The sequence below is a fragment of the Myotis daubentonii genome, chromosome 3 (genome assembly GCF_963259705.1).
Source record: "Myotis daubentonii chromosome 3, mMyoDau2.1, whole genome shotgun sequence".
NCBI lineage: Eukaryota > Metazoa > Chordata > Mammalia > Chiroptera > Vespertilionidae > Myotis > Myotis daubentonii.
The window spans coordinates 161,060,432-161,074,889 of NC_081842.1; positions in this window are offsets into that span (position 1 = coordinate 161,060,432).

The window sequence follows — 14,458 nt, forward strand, 5'->3', positions numbered from 1 at the left end:
TTTAGACATTTTCAAGATAAGTAAAAATGTGTATTATGTTTACTCTCTGTATACTGTGATTTTTATAATTACATAGCAGTATAATTACATAGGAATTCAATTTTTTTCTTGGTGACATTGTTATTTTACAATGTCACTTTAAAAAAGAAATAGAAGTGTATTAAAGTAAGAAAAGATGGAGATGAATTTCTTATTATTTAAGCTCTGTAAAATTCTAAGAAGAGTGAAGCAAAAAGAGTGACCTGCACCTAGCCTGACTGAGGAGTTCTTAAGTATGAAAATAGTTTCTGCATCTCCTTCTCAATGCTTTCATACTGAAAATGAGGTGTTTCTGAGTGGAGAGAGAGTTTAAAGTCTCAGGTCTCTGATAGAGAAAGCTTTCCTCTCTCTTGACAGCTTAACCCCAGAAGCAGGATGTTATAGCCCTGGATCTCATAAAACAAAAGCACTAAATGCAGTGCTAGCTGAGTTTGGGCATCCTCACATCACTCCCTATCCAAGGATTTCATTTAAAATAAAGTCCAAATGATATCTTTAGCAATTGTAGAAAATAGAAGGTAGAAAGGCTATTTGACCTGATTCTTTGAGTGAGATAGAAAGAAATCTCCTCTTTCAAACTGCATTAACTTTTGTCAAGTACCCAGAATCCTTTTAATAAATTGTTTCTTTCCAATGACCAGAAAGAGTTAAGATACCTCTAAATGGCAAGCGGTTCTTAACATTGTGGGCAGAAATATGAAGTACAGCAGTTAATACAGAAGTGGGTCAATTATCCAACAAATTCAGTGATAAATATCACCTCATAACATGTACTTAACTATCTATATATCCTATATAATAAACCTACATAATAAAGAAGCAATATGCAAATTGACCCTCATGCCCTCACATCACAAGATGGCCACCACCAGTCATCACAAGATGGCCAGCAGTCCAACTGCAGGTTTAGGCCCAATCCTCAGGATTGGAAATCCACCAAGGGGTCCAGGATTGGAGAGGGTGCAAACTAGGCTGAGGGGACCCCACCCCCATGCATGAATTTTTTCCACCGGGCCTCTAGTACATATATAAAAGCCAAGTGACCGGAACAATGGAACGACTGGAGTGACCAGTCCCTATGACACTCACTGCAACAGCCAACCAGTCCAATAGAAGCCCTAATTGGCCCCTCCCAACCTCCTGTATCCCCCCCACCACCAGCCTGGCTCTGATTGGCCCCCATTGGGGCAGTTAGCCAGACCCCACCTATGCACAAATCCATGCCCCGGTCCTCTAATTAAAGCAATAATGGGCCCAATAACAACACAAAGGGACCTGCAACATAAAACCAATGATTATTGAAAACAAAATGACACAGTAAAGAGAACTACAAAAAAAATCTACAAGTGCATTATTTCCATTATGGTGCACTCAGAAGTTATACACACTCATTTCTTTTATCTTTTCTGGGGTGTCCCTTCCACTCCTTTGAAATGTAGAGGGCAAAGGAGACCTGGACACTAACCTGTCTTAGGAGGAATAGAGGAATGAAGGTCATTGATGGTCAACTCTATGGACACAACCAAACATTGCTTCTCCCACTTTGGTGGTCAACCTACTTCTTATAATCTGAAATGATTAGCTGTGATGACATCTAGTTATACCCTGATTATATCAAGTCCTTTCTACAAACCCATCTTTTTAAATATAAAATAAAATAAAAAAGACACTAAGCCCTTACCAAAGCAATCAATAAAATACTGATAAATCATTTTATAAAATATATTCTTATATTCTATTTTCATCCTTAGCCTAAGTAAGTTTTATATAATATATAAACCTAATAAAGAGAATAATTATTACTGTTTAGTTAAGTTAGGCTTTTATCTTATCATCTACTAGAGGCTCAGTGCACAAAATTCGTGCACTCGGGTGGGGGGGGGTACCTTCAGCCCAGCCTGCGACCTCTCAGTCTGGGATCCCTCTCTCCTTACTGCCTGCCTGCTCACTGCTCCTTACTGCTCGGCTTGCTGCTCCTTAGCGGAGGCAGGAGCGGCTCCTACCACTGCAGCTGAGCTTGCCAGCCGTGAGCCCAGCTTCTGGATGAGTGGCACTCCCCCTGTGGGAGCACACTGACCACCAGGGGACAGCTCTGAACTGAGCGTCTGCCCCCTGGTGGTCAGTGTGCATCATAGCTACCAGTCATTCTGGTTGTTCCACCACCATAAAGGTCACTTAAGCTTTTATTATATAGATATCTCATCATCGGGAACCTACAAGGTGATTAAATATGTTCTTATTAACAATAGTCACTATAACAAATTTATGCATTAATAAAAATATTTAGAGACTTTTTTTCCAAGAATTTCACATAGTATTAAATATATAACTGTAAAAAATATAGTATGTTTAACTGTATTATTAATGCACCATTTTGAGCAGCTCAAACTAATGAGCTGTTATTGGACACCCACTGCCTAGTTTCTAGTATAATGTACATGTTCAATAATCATATCTGCTTTTTATTTCAGTGGTGTGTACTTTTTATTATGTATCTTTTAACATAAGAATATTAAGAAATATGAAAGGCTCTTTTCACTCTAAAGAAGCTAGGAAGCAGGGGCTCTTATAAAGGACTAAAAATTGTGAAAGATTGCAAGACAACTCTTTTTTTCTCATAGCACAGTTAGAATGTTTAATGTTTATTTTATTTTTTTTCTATCACCATTTATCCCCTCTATGCCCTCTTTCACTTCCCACTTGCTACCTCCCCTCCAAAATCCTCACACTGTTGTTCATGAGTTCTTTCTCTTTTTGTTCTCTTTTTTGTTCAATCCCTCCTGTTCTTAACCTCCCTCACCATTACTGCCCCCCCCAACACACACACACACACACACACACACACACACACACACACACACACACACACACCAGAACTGTCTGCTGGCTCCCTATCTATGAATCTGTCTCTATTTTGCTTGGTAGTTCAGTTTTTTCATTAAATTCTACACATGAGAAAATCATCTGGTCCTTGTCTTTCTCTGACTGGCTTATTTCACTTATATAATATTCTCCAGGTTCATCCATGAGGGTCTTAAAGGGTAAGTTTTTCTACCTTTTTATGGTGAGTAGCATCCAATTGTGTAAATATACCACAGCACTTTTATCAACTCATCTATTGATGGGCACTTGGGCTGCTTCTAAATCTTGACTATTGTACTAGTAAATAATGCTGCAATGAAGATAGGGGTACATATATTCTTTCAAATTAGTATTTCTGGATTCTTCTGTAAAATCCCTATTTCTGGTTTCTTCGGTAAAATCCCAAAAGTGGAATTACTGGGTCATAAGGAAATTGCGTACTGTTTTCCACAGTGGCTACACCAATCTGCATTTCTACCAGCAATGCACAAGGGTTCTCTTTTCTCCACATCCTTGTCAGCACTTGCTTATTGATTTATTGATAATTAGAGGTCCCTCAGCCCAGCCTTCTCACAGTCTGGGACCCCTCGAGGAATGACCACCTGCTGGCTTAGGCCCGATCTCATGGGGATCAGGCCTAAGCTGGCAGTCGGATATTCTACTAGCAGCCTGGGAGCTCTCGGGGGATGTCCACTTGCCAGCGGGGAGCAGGCCTAAGCTGCAGTTGGACATCCTTAGCGCTGCTGAGGAGGAGGGAGAGGCTCCCACCACCACCGCTGTACTGGCAGCCATCAGCCTGGCTTGTGGTTGAGCAGAGTTCCCCCTGTGGGAGCACACTATCCACCAGGGGGCAGCTCCTGCATTGAGCGTCTGCCCCCTGGTGGTCAGTGTGTGTCATAGTGACCAGTGATTTCCAGTTGCTCTGCTGTTAGGGTCAATTTGCATATTAACCTTTTATTATATAGGATAGAGGCCTCGTGTATGGGTGGGGGCCGACTGATTTGTCCTGAAGGGTGTCCTGGATCAGGGTGGGGTTCCCCGCTGGGGTGCCTGGCCAGCCTGGGTGAGGGCACTGACGGCTGTTTGCAGGCTGGCTATAGCCCCTTCAGGGGGGGTCACCCCTTGGGTGCCTGGCCAGCCTGGGTGAGAGGCAGAGGGCCGTTATTAGGCTGGCCACACCCCCTTCAGGGTGGGGGGTCCTGCTGGGGTGCCTGGCCCGTATGGGTGAGGGGATGATGGCTGCTTTCAGGCTGGCCAAGGCCCCCAGTGGGGACCCTCACCCCATGAGAGTGTGGTCATGCTAGGTGAAGAGCTGGTGGCTGTTTGCAGGCTGGTCACAGCCCATTCAGGGTGGGGGTCCCTCCTGTTGTGCCTGACCAGCCTGGGTGAGGGTCTGGTAGCTGTTTGTAGGCTGGCCACAGCCCCTTCAGGATGGGGGTACCCCCTGGGGTATCTGGCTAGCCCGAGTGAGGGGCTGATGGCTGTTTGCAGGCTGGCCACAGCCCCCAGCCATCCAAGCTCCCAGTGGAGGCTGGCTGGAAGCAGGTATCTTGGATTTATTTAGCTTCTATAATTGAAACTTTGTTGCCTTTTGTGGAGGCCACAACCGGCCAGAGCAGGCAAGAAGCTTGGCTTCCTCCATCGCCGGGGCAACCAAGCCTCCTGCTTGCTCCAGCTCCGTGGCTGCCAGCTGTCATCTTGGTTGGGTTAATTTGCATATATTCACTCTAATTTGTGGGTGGGCATGTCTTGGGCCTAGTGAAGGTACGGTCAATTAGCATCTCTGTCTTTTATTAATACAGATAACCATTCTAATGGTGTGAAGTGATATCTCATTGCCATTTTAATTTGTATTTCTCTGATGACTAGTGACATTGAGCATCTTCTCATATGCCAATTGGCTATCTGTATTTCCTCTTTGGAGAAATTTCTATTCAGGTCTTTTGCCCATTTTTTAATTGGATTTTTTTTGGTGTTAATTTATAAAAGTTCTTTATAAATTTTGGATATTTACCCCTTATCAGATGTATGATTGGTGAATATGTTCACCCATTCAGTGGGTAGTCTTTAATCATATCTACTTTGAAGGACATTTACTGGTAAGAGTTCATCTTTCTTATATTACCTTATAATACACTAGTGCCCCATTGCATGGATTCTTGCACATTGAAAGGAAATTAATTAGAGGGTGGCTGGCAGGGTGGAACTGGGCGAGACTGGCCAGAAATGCCCTGGAGCCAACTTCCTGTGGTCTCTCCCCAGCCGGCTGCACCTCGGGCGGTGGCTAGTCTTGAAGGGCGTCTCCAGAGTGAGAGGGGTCCCTCCAGCAGATGGGGGTCCCTTGGCCTGGCCTGCAGGGATCAGGCTGAAACTGGCTCTCTAACATCCCCCAAGGGGTTCCAGATTACAAGAGGGAAGTTCTTGGGTGACACACCCTGAAATTGGGCTCCGTCCTCTCTGGTTCCAGGGTGTGTCACACAAGAACCACCACTGCCAAGTCACCACAGCTCATAGCTCCTGCATTGAGCATCTGCCCCCTGATGGTTAGTGTACATCATACCTACCGGCCAGTCAGATGATCAGACAGTCGCTTAGCCTTTTATATCCTATTAAATAAAGAGGAAATATGCAAATTGACCATCACTCCGCCACAAAGATGGCAGCGCCCAGTCCTCTCAGCCCAGTCGGAGTCCCCCATTCCTTGGGGTGAGGGGGTGGCTGCTGAGAGCAGGCAGTGTGAGCGCCCTGGCGGAATGCTTTCCTTCATTGCCATGGTGACGAGGCAAATTTTCCAGCCCAGCCGCCAAGGGCCTCTGGGCAGGCTGGGCGTGGAACACTTGCATTGTTGCCCCAGTGATGAGACAAGCATTCCGGCCCCGCCGCGGAGGGTCTCTGGGCAGGCCGGAACTACTTCATCATTGCCTCCGTGGATACTCTGACAACAGGGAGGAGGAAGTTCCACCCCAACAGAATCAGCCATTGGTCAGACAGCTCTCAGAGGCCTGACAGCCAGGACTGTCATTCACCTGCATCTCACACCATGACAGCAGGGATGTGGGACTATGCCTAAAGAGCAACTATTGATACAACATAGCTCTGCAGCTGAAAGAAGCTGGCATTAAGGACAGAAAATCTCTGAAGACTAATGTGCGTCTGATGTTGAAAGAAGGCAGCACCTGCAACAGAATGTATCTGAAAAGCTGCTATTGGCAAAACGTAGCTCTGAAGCCTAAAAAAGCCAGCGTCATTGACAGAAAATGTCTAAAGACTAATGTGCCTTTGAAGTTGAAAGAAGGTGGTGGCCACGACAGAATATGTCTAGAGAACAGTCATCAAGTACTACCAATACTGGTAGTAACTGCTTTCTCAGAGAAAATGGAATACATGAGTATGCAATTCTCGAACATAGTTGTGGTGGAATGACTGATAGATGTCAGTTTTGCCTCTCACTAAATTTCTCGGATGTAAAACCATCCGATGGTAAATTTACTCGATGTTGTAGCAAAGGGAAAGTTTATCCAAATCATATACATTTTCCAGAATACCCCCCATATTTAAAAAGATTAATGACAAATAAAGATTCTTACAGTAAAAATTTCATGGAAAATATTCGTTCCATAAATAGTTCCTTTGTTTTTGCTTCCATGGGTGCAAATATTATATCACCATCAGGATATGGGCCATACTGTTTTAGAATACACGGACAAGTTTATCACTGTATTGGAACTTTACATCCTTCTGATGGTGTTTCTCGGAACCAGGGGAGGGTAGGTGGAGGGGACCAGGCCTGCAGGGGAGGGCAGTTGGGGAGGACCTAGCTTGCAGGTGAGGGCAGTTGGGGGCAACCGGGCCACCAGGGAGGGTAGTTGGGGGCGATTGTTCCAGAAGGGGAACAGTTAGGCGTCGATCAGGCTGGCAAGGGAGTGATTAGGGGGTGATCAGGCTGGCAGGCAGAAGTGGTTAGGTGCAGTGGTTCTCAACCTTCCTAATGCCGCTACCCTTTAATACAGTTCCTCATGTTGTGGTGACCCCGAACCATAAAATTATTTTCGTTGCTACTTCGTAACTGTAATTTGCTACTGTTATGAATCATAATGTAAATATCTGATATGCAGGATGTATTTTCATTGTTTGCAACCCACAGGTTGAGAACTGTTGGGGGCAATCAGGCAGGCAGGCAGGTGAGCAGTTGGGAGCCAGCAGTCCTGGATTGTGAGAGGGAGTTGGACATCCATTGTGGGGTCCCAGATTGGAGAGGGTGCAGGCTGGGCTGAGGGACAACTCCCCCCCACCATAGTACACAAATTTCATGCACCAGGCCTCTAGTATATAAATAATATAGTTTTCTTACATTAGTAATTCTATAAGTTCTTCACCATTTTAAACTTTGGATGAGGGTCCTTGAGGGCAAGTGCCACTAGTATCATTCAAAAGAATTTTTCAAAGTTTGAAAAAGATAGTCATGCCCAGGTTAAGCTTTTAATAAATGATACCTGAATTGAGTAAAGGATTCATTGAGCACATTTTAAATGCCTGGAGTTTCAGGATCTTTAGCCACAATATACGAGGAAGAGATCTGATGACCCCAAATGAACTAATTGAATAATTAGACACTATTGGAATAACCTCAAGAGGCATGGCAGTAAAATGATGTGCACAATTCTTAACTGTAATACAAAATTAAAATTCTATATCGGGCTAAACTTTGCAAGAAAAAATATAACTCCTTTCCTTTGGAGTTGTACTTCTTGTAAATGTCATTTCTGGTACCTTTTAAAATGTGGCTTCTGTTACTTTGCTTAACGTATTTTAAATATTACTCACACTCACAGGAACATTGAACTCCCCATAACTGTTTGATTTGAAGAACTCAGGGAGTTATTGTGATTATTGCTATTACTACTACTGTTATTTTATTATTTTGCTGAACATGAACAAGTTAATGCCATGCATTTTCACCTTAGTAGTCACAAATTCATTTTAAAATTGGAGAATATAAGGGTGCTACACTAGGAAGAGTTGCATTGGGTATTTTGTTTCTACATCTGTATAGAATGATAGAAAAGTGTTAGTTTCTATGTTTGTATGTTAACCTATAGATTCATTAATTCCACTTACTATACATTTTACAAGATTTTTGGACCATTTCATTTTCTTAAACAAGCTACAGAATACCATATTTGATTTGTTCAGCACTGACTCTGTAAATTGTCACCATGCTATATGGAAGTGTTAGTGAAGTATTCCACTGTGGTGCTGTTCTGAGCTCTCCAGTAAATACTGTGGATGATTTAAGCAGTTTTTATATATTACAGAGATTCATACATTTTATGTGGTTATACATATTTATAAGTCTTTTAAAAAATCATTTTGTTTACTTATACAGTTCAAGTTTATTGGGAAATATATATTTATGAATGTTTTAAACCATGATATAGATTATATGAACACTCACTTAGTTACTTAGCCTCAAACTTTTGGAAATTTCTTTGCCACCAGTGATTGTATATTTTATTGATGATGAACACTTTGCAAACTTCAACTTTGTATATATTTTTTCTTTTTATATAACAACACAAATTTCCAGATAATAATTTATATGTTAAATAATTAGGAAACCTTCTAAAGAAGCACATAGGCTAGTAATAAAATAGTTTCTAATTAGAAATAATTTGAAGCTACTGGAAGGTGAGAATTTTTAAGATGCTCTGTCTGCTCTTTCAATCATAATCCTGATGCTAAGCTTCATTCATTCACATTAATATTTATTCTGTGCTGACTTTGCTGTAGGTAACTGTGCTAAAAATAATGGGGATACAAGAAAGAAAAGTATATTTATCATACTCTAGCTGTATATATTTAAATATTATAAAATTGCATATTAATGTGATTCACAACATTATAGTGTTATAATACATGTTAAGTTATGACATCTATAAACACTCTACTATTAGAAGATATTTAATTATGACTTGGAATAGTCTAGAGGAATGTCCCACTCTAGTTATCATTTTCTTTTTTCTCTCTCTTCTTTATTGTCAAAAACTTAAAGGAATTTTCGTTACTCGTTATTTTCATTGCCTCACCTTCCATTCATAAGTCATCATACTACTATCTGAATTCCATTATAAACATCATCAAAACAAGTCCATCTAAAGTTTCCAGGGACTCTAGGTGATTAACCCATTAGTCATTTACACATCTTCCTTAACTTTTCAGCAGCCTTTGATAATATATATGCTTAGACATAATCATCCATGAGAATTATAACTTATACTTAGTTTATTATTTTTTTTTCTATTTCTGAAATAAAGAGGATGTACTTACAATTAAAATTATCTAAAATATATATATACAGAGGTAACCAGATAATTATCTTAAATCTGGTGAGCCAGCTTTCTTGAAAGCTAACAAAAATTAAATTAACCTAGACTAGCATATGGACTTCTGTTTCCACATTTTTAAGTTAATTTAATGCAGCATGTGAACCTAAAGAAATTTTCAGCAAAATATAAACATACCATTATTCTATATATTTATAGCTAAGATGTTTATGTAAAATGTACTAACTGAAAGTCATTTGATACTGATGAGATTTTTTAATTGGCCATCTTTGTGTAAAACTTTTAAATAATATAAAATCAAACTACTCATTTCCCATTAGCTGGGTGAGAAAATATTGAATATTGAAATATAAGTCATTTCCTAAAAGAATGAAAGTAAAGTATTTCAGAATATTATTGGTTCTGGCCTATTTGCTGTTTAAAGTGGGCACAGCATAAAGAATTAATTATAGAAGCTGACCTAAAGACAGCAAATGCATTATCCCTTATTGGGAATATTTTTGCAAATGTCAATTGGAAGTTCTCCCTTTTACTTGTTGCTACCTCTGCTTCTTTTTAAAATTGCAGACACAGAAATACATATAATTATATATGTGGCTTAATGAATTATTATTGTACCTTTCATCTTCTACCAAATTAAGTAATAGAATTTTGCCACTCAATTCAGAAGCCACTTGAAATGTGTGATCCCAATTGCAGCCTGCTTTAATTCCGCCCTCTCTCTAAGCATGCTAACCTTTATAGTAAATACTTCCTTGAATTATTTTATGGCTTTATTACTTAAAGTGTCTTATTTAAACACAATAGCTGAGCCTGGCTCATTTAAAAAATAATTTAATATTTTAGTTCTCTTTCAATCTACAAGTCCCCTTTCTTTTGCATATAATAGCAAGCTAGCCATTTTTGTCCATTGATGATCCAAGGCCATTAGAAATTCTAGCTTTTTATTGATTATAATTGATTATATATTCTTTGAGTCCTCACCATGATCCTCTGCCCTCATCATTTCCTACCAATTGACAGCTGAATTCAGAGGCTTGATTAGACTCAGGTTTAACCCTTAAGCAAGATTCTATGGCATTGTGTTCTTTCAACAAGAAGTATACAGTGGGGCCTTGACTTACGAGTGTCCCGACTAACGAGTTTTTTGAGATACCAGCTGTCTCTCGGTTGATTTTTTGCATTGTGTTGATAGAGTAATTTGAGTTAATGAGCTCCTTAACGAGCTCGGTCTCCGAACGAATTAAACTCGTAAGTCAAGACCCCACTGTATAATGATTGCTTGTCTCTCTTTTTGTGATGTTTACAGCTGACAATAGTTAAGATACAGATTCATTATTTTATTGGAGATTGCAAAATTGTGATATTTTAATTCTATAGTTTATTTTCTATATGTTAGCTAGAATAATTTAATAAGTTATAGTTATTTTTATTGCAAAATGATATTTTAAGATCATAATATGAGCATTCAGGGTGTTCATTGTTACAGAGTCGGTCATTTTGTCATTTTAGCAGTCTTATGAAGCTAGTACTGTCAGTAGCTATATTTTAATGATAATTATACAAATATACCAGAAATAAATAACTTGCAAAATGCCAAATAGCTACTTGTACCTCAGGCTGAATTGTAACTTGGAACATCTGATTCCACAGTTTACATTTTTTAGCAAATGTAATATGCTTTTCAAAAGAATAATAAAATGATACACCTATGAATCAAAAGTAATGAAAAAGACAGCTGGTCAAAATAATACTTGTGGAAGTGCATAGTACTGCAAGAACGTCCCCTGTGGGAACAGATCTTATTGGCATGAAACAGCATTAAAGCATTGAGCATAGGAAGAGTGGAAATGAGGAAGAGGTAGTGAACACAAAGGAAGCTCAGTTTTTACTTTTGTTAGATACAGTCTGTAACTGGAACTAGGGTTCGGCTGTTTGATGCCAGGAAAGCCAACCTCATAAGACAGATGCTGGTGAAAAAGGAAAGAGGTTTATTCAAGTACCAGTCACCGGAAAAGAGGGGGGACTCTTGTCACAAAGCCCATCTCTCCACCTCAGTTTAGGCAGAGGTTTTATAAGGAGGGAGAGGAAAATCAGAACCAAAACCACACAAGGGATGGGGGTTGAAAAGTTTTCTACTTGAAGTCTAGCATTGTCCATTCAGATAAGGATCTTGAAACTTGAAGCAGGGGGTCCTTCGGGGGTGAGGACGATGGAGCCCCAACGTGCTAGGGCATCTGTATGCACGACTCCGGAGACCAGGTTCAGCCACGCAAATCCGTTTTATTGTGGGACTACAGGGGTATATATAGCATGAGGGGACCAATCAGAGGGAGACACGTTGCTACAGGCGACCAATGGCTGAAAGGCTGGGGTACTGTGCACGTGGCTCTAGGAGTTCGTTCAGGAGGGCGTTGCTACTTCCTGGTGTGCCAAGGAAGCATGTCATGGTGGAGTGTGCTCACACCATTGCATCAGCTGCAGCGCTGAGACATACTTCCCGAGCTCTACGTACAGAAATTGGTCAAAAGATGGTCTGGTGTGCATAATCCTGGTCTTCATCATCCTGACTCTACAGTTGAAGGTCATAAAAATCTCCTGGAAATAGTATAATTGAAGGTTGGAGTCTGCATCTTCTGAAATTAGTTCCTAGGATTCAAACATGATGTTTATCTACAAGCTACATATAAGTTAGAGTCAGCATTTGCAGAAACAATGGCAAAAGAATGGTGGGGTGGGTTGCAATTCCCCACTCTTTTTTACAAAATATATTTTTATTTATTTCAAAGAGGAAGGGAGAGGGAGAGAGAGATAGAAACACCAAACAACACCATTGATTGGCTGCCTCCTGCACGCCCCCTACTGGGGATTGAGCCTGCAACCCGGGCATGTGCCCTTGACTGGAATCGAACCCAGGACCCTTCAGTCCGCAGGTCGATGCTCTATCCACTGAGGCAAACCAGCTAGGGCACCAATTCCACACTCTTGATATTTGGGATAAAATTAGCCTGCAGGAATTGCTAAGTATTTTAAAGAATTTATCTCTATTTTACAAATCAGGAACAGAAGATTTTTAAAGTAGAGGGAAAAAGATAAAGGTCATTCCTCAGATTTAGTAATGGAGTCAGAGGAGGAAATGGGGGAAAAAGAAAAAATTGTAATAGGAAATCTTGGACAATGGTTTCAGGAGGCAGGGTGCAGAAAAGCTCCAGAGAGCATACCCAAGGGCTGAGTAGATTGCATCCATTTACACTTTTATAGGAATAAGGAAAACAGATCATCTGGATTCCCAGACACTCACAGTGACCTATGTTGGTCCTTAAGCTTTTCCATAGTACAAGGTTTTCAGTGTCCTTTAGCAAACTGTTCTTTACTAATCACCTCCCACTGATCATATTTGAGGTGAAGTTATCCTGAAGGTCACACTTGGATGTATATTAATCAGAGCTGGTATCAGATAAGATGGCTTGACAGTTCTGTATCTCAAAAACTGCCTTGTAATGGAGGCATAAAGATCCTTTTCAATGGTAATAAACACAATCCTGCTGTCAGAAACCTCGGAAAAGTATAAAAGAAAGGACTCAGGTTACTGAATAAATGAACTATATTAGATCCGGGTAGGTAACTTTAGACCCCATTTTAATATCCTTTTGCACAAGAAACAATTCCACAAGGTAGAAGAGTCATGATGTTGTCTCCAAGGAAACAAAACAAAACAAACAAAAAAAGGGGGGGGGGGGAATGAATGACCGTTGTTCTGGCATTTCAAATGGAAGCTTAAGATGTTTTAAATATAGGTGCTGGCCACAGAAAACATGCCCTCACTCTTCCTAATCTAAAAATTGTTTCCTATCTAAAAAGTTGAAATGCATTGTTTTCAAAAAATATTTTTAAAGTTTGTATCCTCATGAAATGCAGTTATGCATTTAAGGCTGCGCATTTACATAGATATTTGTATGTTCATCTTGTGTATTTGCTGAAATGCATAAATGGATACACATTTTACCTTTAAATACAATTAAAGCCATGGAGAAAATACTCATAGCCTTAAAATTAGTTTTATATTCAATAACTGACCAAAAAAGTAAAATGTCAATCATGTTTTCTAGCTGTATGCTATAATTCCAATCAAAAGAAATTGCTGTTTCACAATTTGATTTTAGGAGAGTGTTAGATCAATGTTATTGACTTAAGAAAGTCATTCATTATTTATTTTAAACTTTGTTTATTACCCAAGTTTCATATAGAGACTAATTATTTAGATGGAAAATTGCAACTGTCTAAATTAATGTTAGGAAAATTGAGCATTTACCCTGAGGCAGCAAAATTGGGCTTTGTCAGGAAGCCGAACTGAGGTGGTTGCATGCTACGAAACGCTTAAAATTGGCCATTAAAGGGAAAGCACATACAGTCATTATTTCCCACTGGAGCATAATTAAATACAAATAATAAAGGCTGCATTGTCCCAAGTTCTACATTTTATATTTGCAGAAAATGGATTCATGAATGGCAGCTGTCAGAGGGTTCTAACTGTATAGTCTTGAAGAAGTAGCACTGTTCATTGTGGGATCACCTTGGACAAAAGCAGAGGATTTCTGTGACCAGGGGCAACTCAACAAAAATGCAGCTTGAAAACAGAGCTAGATAAACAAAGGCTCTGGACGAAGGAGGTCATATGAAGAACAAGCTCTCTTTTCATTCATGAAAGCAGCTCTCACTACTGCTAACGGAAAACCAACAGAGGATTGATACCCATCCTTTGGAAAATTAGCTAGGAGGGCTGATGGGTCACATAAGAATAATCACTCAAAAATGTTGACAGCGGCTCTCATTAGTAAAATCTTTTCCTATTATTATGCTGACATTTACAAATTCATTTGATGACTCCAAATTTTTTTCTAAGTAAATTTTTTAACTTCCTATTCAAAGCATGAGAAGAGAGCCTGGAGCCTTGAAGTAGCAATGTGGTAGACATGTAGTGGAGCCAACTAACGAATTTAATAAGTTAAAACTCATTCTTGCCTCAGCTGTTTTGGCTCAGTGGATAGAGCGTCGGCCTGCGAACTGAAGGGTCCCGGGTTTGATTCCAGTCAAGGGCACATGCCTGGGTTGCAGGCTCTATCCCCAGTAGGGGGCGTGCAGGAGGCAGCCAATCAATGATTCTCTCTCATCACTGATGTTTCTAACTCTCCCTCTCCCTTCCTCTCTGAAAT